An 11330-nucleotide genomic window follows, 5' to 3' on the forward strand; every position below is an offset into this window, starting at 1 on the left:
GAAGGTTTTCATTTAAATAAATGTCTGTTAAGTCTATATCTATCACCAGGTGAGGTAACGCAATGGTGATTGAGCCCACTGTTGAAAGCCTTTGCGTTTGTAGTAATATGGACTGGATGCCTGGTGCGATTTTTAGCAGAAAAAAATCACATCAACTTCTAGCTGATAGTAAATTGTTAAGACAAACCAGTGAGCAAACCGTTAGCTTATTTAATCATCCATTAGACAATAACCAACACCAGCATTCATTTGGAGTTCTGTATCAGGCCATATAGAGAATCTATATGATATTAACTCTCCTTTTACCTCTGTTTTGGTCTCTACCAACTCCTGAGTAAAATTTGCTCCTCTTTTGCAGCTAAATATTTTGCTACATTCACCTGCTAGATGCTAACACTGTCTGTCTGCTATATAGTTCTGGGCTGCTGCTGGGAATAACATTTGATGATAGCATTAGCATTGAAACATGCTTAAACAGTACATAGAGCTGAGGGAAACTGATGGACTTATATTATAAAAAGTAATTATATATATATATTATATATTTTTGCACATTTAAAGTCAAATAAAATGTTTTTATTAATCAGTTAAATTAAAAAAAAATTAGTCATATGTGGTAGGTAATATATATATAGTAATATTTTCTGCATCATCACTCTCACAACATTTTTAAATGCCCCAGCTGCTTGTGTTGGGAGCACAAATAGCTTACTGCACTACATCAGTCTCAAACCCTTGTTTGTGAATGCAGTACCATTTCCGTCCTGAGGATGGCAGTTTTGCCCAGTAATCCTCATCATCAGAACAAGGAAGTAAAATGCAAACTTGAAAAGAAAGTGCTGTTACTGTTTTATTGATACATATAATTGAATTAATTTTCCCGAGTCCTGTTCCAGGTGAATGTAGGGTCTTTTATGAGCAGAGATAAGGTGCAGTAATGAAGTTGCCGCTGCGAAGAGTGACGACTTTCATTATTCCATCCATTCAAGCAGTCAGTGCCCACTGTGAACTAATTAAGATGCTCCAGCAACACTGAATATCCCTTCACTAATCTGCGAGAGGAAAGCACATTAACCCAGAGAGCTCTAATGAACTCATCTCATTAATTAGAATAATGCCAGATTTAGTTGTAGCGTGGAGAGGCGAAGCAGTGCGAGGACACCCACTTGCCTTTGTGAAGTTTAAGGTGTCTGTTCTCTGTGGGAGTGTAACTGATAATAAGAGAATTCTGAATTATTTAGCATTGAATTTTAAAACTACAGACATACTGTTATATCTAGCAATATTTTATGCATGTTTCTGTACAATACACCTTTTCAGAAAAATGTGTAATGAGCTTCGAGGAAAAATGCTCAACACTCAGAAATTTGCCTCTCAAGGTTTCGGATGACTTTGAAATGAACGTGACGGAAAGAAAAAAGAGAAGGAGAGACCTGGGGAAGAGCTGTTCAACATGGCATCCTTTGGCCAAGATGGTCGTTTTTCTGTCCCATCTTTAGCACTCTGGGGAAAAACTTGAACAAAGAAAAAATATTGAGTCCAGTCGCCTGTTCTTTTGCCTGAGGAGAACAATCACATTCTGCTGATTGAGGACAAGAGTGCATATCTAAAGATGGCCACTGTGACCTTTTTTTATCGGCTATCATCATATCTAAGCATAGATACATGAGAATAAACATGAGAAAAAGGAGAAGAATGACAATAACATAAAAAATGAATTATATTTATAGTAAGCTAGGAGTGCAAGCAGAATAAGCAGATTAGCCTTGTAAAATCAGCAGTAGCCTATTGGGTGTTGAAGTAGCTATACTAGCAGTCTCATTAGTTGTAATACTAGTAGATGGAGTATTTAATTATTTTTGGAAGTCCCAATCTCGTGTATGAAATTAAGCTACAACCAGCAGTCGCATAGCTACGCTCGGTAGGCTACAAGCATAAAAACTGTGCGGAAGATCTTTTAAAATCACAATGTGTTGCTTTAATATGCCTACCTAAGTTTCTTTATGAACTAAGGAAGAAAGGCTAACACAATAATACGCTAATAAGAGGTGTTCGAATTGTATATAGACTTTGTTAGCTTTGAACAGAGTTAAGCTAGCTGTTTCCCCATTGTCAGTCTATGCTAAACTAAGCTAACTGCCGGTTGGTAATTTCATATTTAGCATACAGAGATGAGAGTGATTTCGATTTTCTCATGTAACTCTTGGCCAGAGGGCAAATAAGTGTCAAACTTTCATATATTATTATTACTATTTATAACTAGTAGAAAATGTAGTGATAGCCTTTAAATGCTAACAATGGCAGCAGAAGTGACACTAGATGCAGTAGAAGTAGGCTATTAGCTTATTTTTCACCGTAGGCTTGCAGTGATGAGGTTTGTATTAATAAAACAATATTTACACAACCTATTATTGTAGAAATATGAAAGATGAAACAATATTCAAATTATGAAATCATGGATTTTCCTTGTTATACTTTTTAAATCAACACAGGACCAGTGAGTATCTACTTGGCCTACTGCCAACTGATCGCCTTTTTTGTACTTAATACAATGCATATGGTACTGAGGAATGTAATGTAATTCATGAAGTAGTTAACAGGAGACCCTGAAGGAGGAAAAGTTAAAATCATTATAATTCACAGCACAAACCTCTGGAGGCAAACCGCCTAACCTGACAATTAACTCTCCCAGCAGGGAAGCACAGTTTGAGACAGCAGTGGGGGGGGGTGAGGTGGGCATGTATATCAATTAATTATGTGAGCAAGTTCAGGATTAATTAAGGAGATGTTTAAAGCTGACTATCTTCGTATTACTACAGTTTAATGTAATTCTAATAAAACTTTCTGGCATGACTCTCTGAAAGGAAGGTCATCTGTGACCTTCCTTTACGCTAAGTTGACCAAAAACGCAAAAAAAAAAAAAAATTCACACTCTGTCTTGGGACAACTTTTTAATGAAGAAATAGTTCTACAAAATTGTTAACACTGTTCTCAGGATTGTCTTTGAAACGGAGCCAACGTTTCTGGGCAGTGCATTTTCCTCCATTGTGCTGAGGTGGAGGCAGAAACACGGACATTTAAAATCTAGCATGGCTGGATTACTTTTGAGGTAAGTCATTTTTATTTTTATCTTATTATTATTATTTACTTGTTAATTTTTTATTTTTTTGCTGCCATTGTGCGAAAAAGTCAGTACTTTTTAAATAAGCTCCAATTCTTGTCAGTATGCACCTTTCCCCAAATTTAATTCTGACAAAGAATCACACTAATGCATTCATAACAATATAAACATCTGCTATTAATGATATAATGCAATGATGGGTAATGAGGGAGTTGGGCGTTGCCTAACATTAAAGTACGGGCAGCAGTAATGCAGGCAAAAACACTACCTAACTAACCTTCATGGATAGGTTACAAGAAGGCTCATTGGTTTATAGCCCATGATAAAGATAAAACCTTTGTTCATAAGAATGCCCTATCAGGACAAACAGGATGTGATAACTCCGCCATTATAGCATGGCAGATTATGGCGAGAAAAATCAATATCTAATGTAAGTATACAGATTTTTAACATTTTGAATTAAACATTCAAACGAATCACTGGCTGTGAATCTTTGCCGTGGAAAATATTTTAAAAAAGGCTGGTTTGGCAGCATCTGACACCTACCCCCGACAGTGGTTAGAGTAATTTAAAATAACTATGAAGATATCATCAGTCTTGTTGCTAATGGCCTTGTGTGCTTTTGTAGTTCATTTAGAGGTATCAGTATTAATTTCAGTCCATTTCATAAACAGCTAAAAACTCCTCACAGGAGCTTTAAAGTGAAATACAAAAAGGAAGGAGCTCATCAGTTAGTTAAGCAGCACTTTTTCACGCCTAATTAAAAACAATAACTTTCATTTTTTTTAAATCATATTTACGGGGAAAAAAGGACTGGAAATTATATCTGCAAATCCACCTCAAGCACACACAGTAGATCATCCTGATTACATCCTGTAGAAGCATCAGTACAGCTTTGACATCAAAATATTGAAAACTCTGAATGTACCTAAAATCTCTGAACATGTTGACCAATAGGTAATGTCGACTTTTGTAGTGTGAAATGAATTCATCCTATTAGATTACTCTCTAAATTAGGTTTTGTTGTTTTCTCCTGCTTCTCTCAATTGCATCCGTCATCCGTGTCATTTTCTCATTTCCCAACACAGATGAGAGAAATTCAAGTAAATTAGCATTGGCAGACAGTTAACATTCACTGCAGAAATGTAGGTGACTTCTACCGCGCTAATTAACACATGCTGGCATTTGAATCTTCATTTTGTTAATGATATGCATGGCATTAATTAGGCCTAAGTGATTAACATAACAACCAGTGGACAATGTCCTGAGGTAAGAGCAGGCCTGTTTTTCTTTTTAGTTACTCTCCCTAAAGCCACAAGCTCATTAATACATCCTTACAGGCGGATCTGCTAACCTTGAAAAGTATTGGGAGTCATGTTGAAAGTAATTTATTAAACTCCGTAGACTGAAGCTGCTGAATATGTGAAGAAATTACCGATAAAACAATATAAAGAAAGACGATTGTGAAACAAATTGAAGGATACAGAAGACACATAACCAAACCAAGTATTCAGGGTGAATATACTGTAGAAATTAAACTAGAATAGCATATCTCTGATTAGTTGGCAGTCATGACGCTGATAAGAGTGAACCATAACTATAAAGATGTATGTGCCATGGACACTTAAACAGTCTTTAGACCTGAGGGTACACTGCAGAGTTAGGGCCCAATCAGACAGAGCGCATTTTGCAGGCTGTAAACGCGAGGCGCACCGCACTGCCTTTTTTAGTTAAAGCCTACTGTAAAAAAAAAAAAAAAAAAAAAGAGCAGTTCGCTGCGCCTTTTTATCTACTGTCTTAAGGCAACCACCGAATCATAGCTGTCATTAACCTAACCGTTATATTGTCTACTGACAGAAGGCCCGCCTCTCCTTTCATCCGATTGGACAGTGAGATAACACGCCCATGATGTCGGGCGCTTTTCTGCTTTGAGTTGAAGTTTTTTCAAATCCAGGCGCTCAGAGCGTTTCCTAAGAAAACGCGAGGCGCACAGAGCGGAAAAATGTGATGCACTCTGCAACGCAAAAGCAGCGCGCAAAACGCCTCTTATTGAGAACAATGACAAATAAGCCGCCCCCAGCTGCTAAAACACGTTCTGTCTGATCGGGCCCTTGGGGGAGAACTTTGTGTGTGTTTATCAGTATTCGCGACATTTTTCACATCACGCAATAGTTTTTCCACTTGTTAACACAAAAAAATAGTGCAGCTTTAATAAAAAGTTCTTACATCGATTAGTAAGACCTGCGTTAGTCAAAACAACAACAGAAGCTACCATTCAGATCAATCGACAGCTTCTAAAAGTACAGTCCTTGGCTCTTGAAAAATTTACCACACATCACAAGAATGGACCTCTTAGTCCAAGAGGTAAGAGAAGTGGTCTGGAACCTGGGCTCGAGTCCTGCTGCCCTGTGCACTCATCTAAAACTGAAATTTCTCCTGCCTTTGAATTCTTTGTCATTCAAAACTCCAAGGACATCCAAGGATCACCTCATTCTCCTATTCGCCCCATTTGTGAGATGTGGCCATCCCCTCTCTGAGCTGAGTGGGCGGCCGTTGGGACTTCCAATCCGTTGAAGGGAGGAGCAGCAGATTGCCTGAAGGGTCGTCTCCCCTCTCTGGTGAGCCAATTTAGTTTGACCTCTCGTATCTCATCCTGCGTCCGAGTCCAGATAACTGTCCTGCAATCTGGCGGCTTTGTCACGGTTGAGCTCTGGCAACAGCAGAGCAGCTGAACCTGAACATCCGCAACCTGAGGGATTACTCTGTCTTCACTGAGGACCTGTGTGAGGGAGGATTGATGACATTTTTTTTTGATGACATTTGCCTGTCTCGGAAATAGTATAAGAATTGGGACGCCTGAGTGGGCTATGGAGTAAAGGAAGGCCATCCTGTCCTGTAGATGGAGGGTGAAGGGTTTGTTCCCTTGTACTATCAGGGTGTCCTTGAGCAGCATGGATATGAGTTAGCTTAAGTTACATCTACATATGATTTACTTTAATCATAAGTCTGGTTACGGTTAGATAAGAAAGGTATAATGTGGCGTCCATTAATTCATGATAATGGACTCCCCTGAGGGCATTATGCTTATACCATGTTCATGTGCTAAAGAAAAAAAATACCAGTTAGACCATACATTTTTATTTACGTTTACGTTACGTTACGTTAACAAGCCCTTTCTCTTTCCCTGGTAACACCTGAATATGACTATTAATTGAATCAATTGTGCGGCAGAGGAATACACATTTATCTGTAAAAGTTTTTGGTTTCAACTCAACCGAATAGCTAGCGTTACACATGTTTGAAAAAACCTTTGAAACAAACTATCTTTAAAAAAATAGGTTAACTTACTCGATGTTTGTTATGCTAGCTAGTTAGCCCGTTAGCTACCTGTTGCTAGGCGACAGGAGCGGCGTTTGGTGATGCAATGGTAAGGGCGGGAACAGCTGGTGAAGCAAACAGGAAATCTTCCATAGACCAGACCGTCTCATTTCAGTTTGGCTTTAACGGCCTATGCAGGCTACAAATGACGCATCCACCGTGGACCGCATCAACCAGCCTTCAAAGGCTGCAGCCCCTGGATTGGGACACAGTCATAGAACGCTTTGGCTAAGATATGGACCAGAAAGCTAACGGTATGCTAGTTCGATTTAAAGGCAATTACATTGCATACGGGTGACATAAAGTGAATGTAATTTGACAATGTTTAACAAGAAGACTAGCTAGTTAACCAACCATGTCATTGTCCCCAAAGATATCCAAAAAGAAATGATTGGTCATGTTCATAGTTATGACAGTAAATAGCGTGTTGAATAGCGAATGCGTTTCCCCCTTATCTTTTCAATTTCTCTTTCTTCAGCTCATTCCAGTCATCAGAGTTGTAATTTTCTCCAAATAGGTTGGAAGAAAATAGATGTTAGCTTGCTAACCAGTTGCATTAATTGTAAACGGAGGCTACGGCTACGGCTTTGGTTACTTATTTTAGATGTAGGCTGATACTTAGCCAGTGCGTTAATATAGAATGGTAAACAGACAGTTTAACCGGAACTACTTAGAGGGTGTCCATTGTCGGGAAATAATTGACATCCTTTAGCTAATTAGAAATGAGTATTCACCCAGCCAAGGGTGTATTTATGGTTCTTTCTGGCTGTCCTGTTACTACGGTTATAAACAGAGGTCACCTGACTTGTAAGCGCTTTGTTAATTGGACAGTTACATCAAACCCTATTTGATTCCTGGGACAAAGCAAGTGTTTGGGTGCTGCGGTGTTGCTGTTGATCATCAAAGCAAAACTTTAAATCTAAATGGGAAAACATCTTGAACCCTCGCAGCATTCCGTTTAATTAGCATCGCCCTGAATTAAACTGCAGCGGCTCTACCACAGCATGGAGCTCATTATTCAGAAAGGGGGGATAACTCTGACCCCATATCTTTACCACACTCATTAGCCAGCAGAGGGTGAGTCAGTAAGCCCAGTATCCAGCTTGTAACAATCCACCCGGCACTATTGATCAGCAACTGGCTCGGGCGAATTTCACTGCCTGAGACAGCAGGCAATTAATGAGTAAACACACATAATACAACCTGAACACTCTCTAGTTATCTCACATAGTCTAATAGGAGAAAGACATTGATCTTCAAGTGAACTTTGGTGGCTTAAATAAAGAGAGGAACACAAGTGAAGGGAGGTATTTGCAAAGATGGCAAAAGCAGTCAATTTGCAAAGATAGCAGAGTTAGACTTCTTTCAAATGATCAGATTGACCACCACGAATACGCACAAGAGTGGTGGGCCAATCAGTCAGGCGCAGACCAGCAACACATGTTTCTGCTGTGTGTCACAGCAGGTCACTGCATTTATGCAAAAAGCTTAATAAATGTTTATCTTAAAGGTATAATTTCGAGGATTTTCATGTAAATAATTGGCGGTTAAGTGATAACAGTTTATCGCCGTTAGTTGCCGCCATAGAGAAGGACACTGAAATCTGTGAGATTAAATCTTCAAAATTAAAAGAAATACATTTTATACCTGATACATCCAACTCTGAATATTTGTCTTTATTTAAAAAATCCAGATCAGTAACTGATTTCTTTCACAGCCGATATGAAGAGGTTAACTACACAGCAAAAACACCAAAATAATCTGTAATACCTGCACGAAAATTAAAGTTTTAATCTTCCGGAGTTTAGATTGGCTGAATGTAAACTAAGATGTAAATTACAGTTACAATTGTCTACATGCTGACTTTTGTGAACTTTTTGTTGCCTTTTATGTAAAAAAAAAAAATATAAAAAGACTAACCGATGGGCTTCCTGTTTCGTTTCTCAAAAAATAAATGTGTTACTAAAACGCTTACATGGAAGTATGGAAAGTAGAATCCTTTTAACAAATTGATGGAAAACTATATTTTACAATATATTTAATGACTCTCTATAGCCAACTTATCTTTTACCAAAATGTAAGGTTTCCACATTTTTCTTACAGAAGCCGCACACCTGTCCTTGAGAGCGACATGTTTAAGAGCCTTGAAGCTAATCTATAGCTTATAGGAATTTGGGGAAATTTAGATTTTAAATGGGATAATAAATCATAAACCTTCCTCTGAAACCTCCAGGCCTCCATCAATTATAGTGATGCATTAACACGGTTTTATTGAACCCATTGAGCATATCAATTAATCAATTGATTAATAAAATTTGACTTGCTTAGTTTTTATTGCAACATGCTGTGACTGCATGCTCTGTGACTGCATGCTCCTTGACTACAGATTTTACATACGTGAGCAGGCATGGTTTAAATACTCTGATTGTGTGCTTTGTATATGTGTAACCACTAGAGGTCGCTCTGATGCTGCTTCCTGCACATTCTTGATAAATTGTCATTATTAAAAACTAAATTAACCTTTGAAACTGACAAGAGTTCCACTATTCAAATTCAAATTAAATCCTTAATTCATGCTTGTGTTATAAAGAAAATTCCCAGGAGGTGTCGCAGTCAAGTGTACAATGAAATACTGTACGTGTTGTTAAATCCCCATTAAGTTAACAAACTGCGCACATTCAACACTGTGCATTAAGTCAGAACAAGGTGAGACATTTCTTACTTAAAACTAATTCCTTTAATCTGACTTTAAGTGACTCATCTCACACTTCATTAGTTAAGAAAACACTGATTGGTTTTACCCCACAGGCCATGGCGACCTGTCTCCACCAGCAGTAAATCTTAGTCCGCATGATTCAAGACTGTGTTTCTAATAAACGTGTGCATGGACCGTACCGCTGAGTACGAGGCACATCTCGCTTTTATCTGCAGCCCTGCACCTCAATCCCCCCTGATCCTGTCACTCCCCTCTCCCCCCTTCTCCAGGAAGACAGGGGGGGAAAAAAGTCCAGAAAACCACTTCTGATGGAAAACGCAGCTGTTTGCAAGTTGCTCACTGAGAGAGCATGGAAACGGCTTGTAAGGCACGCTCCGACAGTACTGTAGGCCTCCTGGCACACTAACACAAGGGCACAGAGCTGTGGTTTCACATGGTTCAACATGCTGCATGAGTCACTGACCAAAAACATGTCTCTCCAATACAGGATGGTGAGGCTCTGTGACTTACACTGTGGTGGGCGAGGGCTAAAGACAATAAGCCAATAAGCCAGGGGATGCATAATAACATTTATGAGGGAATGCATCAAATGCAACATATGCATGTCATACATACAAACAACTAGCAGTAAAAGCCCTTTAATGTCATAAGGGGCAAATCCCAGATTGTGACAGTTAAAGAGACAGTTACTGGGGGCTGTCTGGTAGCTCTTTGTGGCCAAACAGGAAGTGATGTGTGATAGATTTTCTGCTCTGTTAGCAATAAAAAAAAAACAAAGCCTGAAGATAGGAAGCAAAACCACTGGATTTCTGCATAATGGCCAAAGCTGGAGCTGCAGGTCACTCACACCAACTGGATCAAAAATACATTTTCTTTTATACATAAGAGTCACTCCAAATTCCCTTTATGTATTATCAGAGTGTGAGAAATGTGTTATTTTTATTCTAACAATAAGGGAAAATACTCTGTATGATGCGAAGGGGGTCCCTTATACTAAAGAAGACACACAATTAATGCAAACTCTGCTGTTCCCCTCAGCTCCATGGAGAGTTTTAGTGTCTTCTGGCTTATATTGGTTTAATAACCCACAAATTTGCTGTTTTGATTTCATCTCACTGGTCTCAGTCTCAATTCAAGATGCAACAGAGATGTTCAGACACCATTATTTTTCCTACAGATTCCTACAGATGTATGAAAGTGGTTTGATTGCTATCGTTGTATGGCCTGGCTCAGATAAATCCATTTGTACACATGAACAAATAGATTCATACAATGAATGCCATACAACTTTATTATTATTATTTTTTCAGTCATCAATCAATCAAATTTTATTTGCATAGCGCCACATCATAACCAAAGTTATCTTGGGACACTTTACAATAAGAGCAGGTCTAGACTGTACTCTTTGTTATTTAGAGAGAGACCCAACATAAATCACCATGAGTAGCACTTAGCAACATTCGGCACATTGGCAAGGAAAAACGTCCTTTTAACAGGCAGAAACCTGGAGCAGAACCAGACTCATGTTTAACAGCCGTCTGCCTCGACTGGATGGGCCGAAAAGTGGGATAGAAGATGATGCAGGATAGAGACAGGCAAAAAGAGCAACAACAACAACATATGTTCTTGTTACAACAACAACAACAACAACAGATAAAACATACTTCTGGTTATAATGCCAATAATAGTGGTACACAAGTGTAAAGATTAGCAAGAACAGCATAGTCATGATGAAAGGCTGTAATAATAGTAATTGTAACAGTTGAAGTCAACAGGTCTACTATAAGCATTAGCAACAACAATAATTATACAATTATTTAGTTTTAAACTCATAACTGAAATAGAACATAAATAAATCTCACTCACTGTGCGCTGGAGAGCTTCAGAGAGACACTGAGCGAGCTACAGGAGGGACAAAGCATGACAGGGTAATGCAGGGAGATGATGAACAATGACCAAAGCCACAACAGCAGAAAAGACAACAGCAACAATGAAAAAGACAAAAAAGAAAAGGAAAAAAATGCAAGACAGAAAAGAACAATAAAAAATAAGACTTGAATTTATCCAGCTTAAGGGCGTGAGTGAGTAATGAACTGAAGAGTAGGCCTCCGTCAT

The sequence above is a fragment of the Semicossyphus pulcher genome, unplaced genomic scaffold (genome assembly GCF_022749685.1).
Source record: "Semicossyphus pulcher isolate SPU_LCO1_2020_fin unplaced genomic scaffold, fSemPul1.0.p SCAF_20, whole genome shotgun sequence".
In the NCBI taxonomy this organism is placed as follows: Eukaryota; Metazoa; Chordata; class Actinopteri; order Labriformes; family Labridae; genus Semicossyphus; species Semicossyphus pulcher.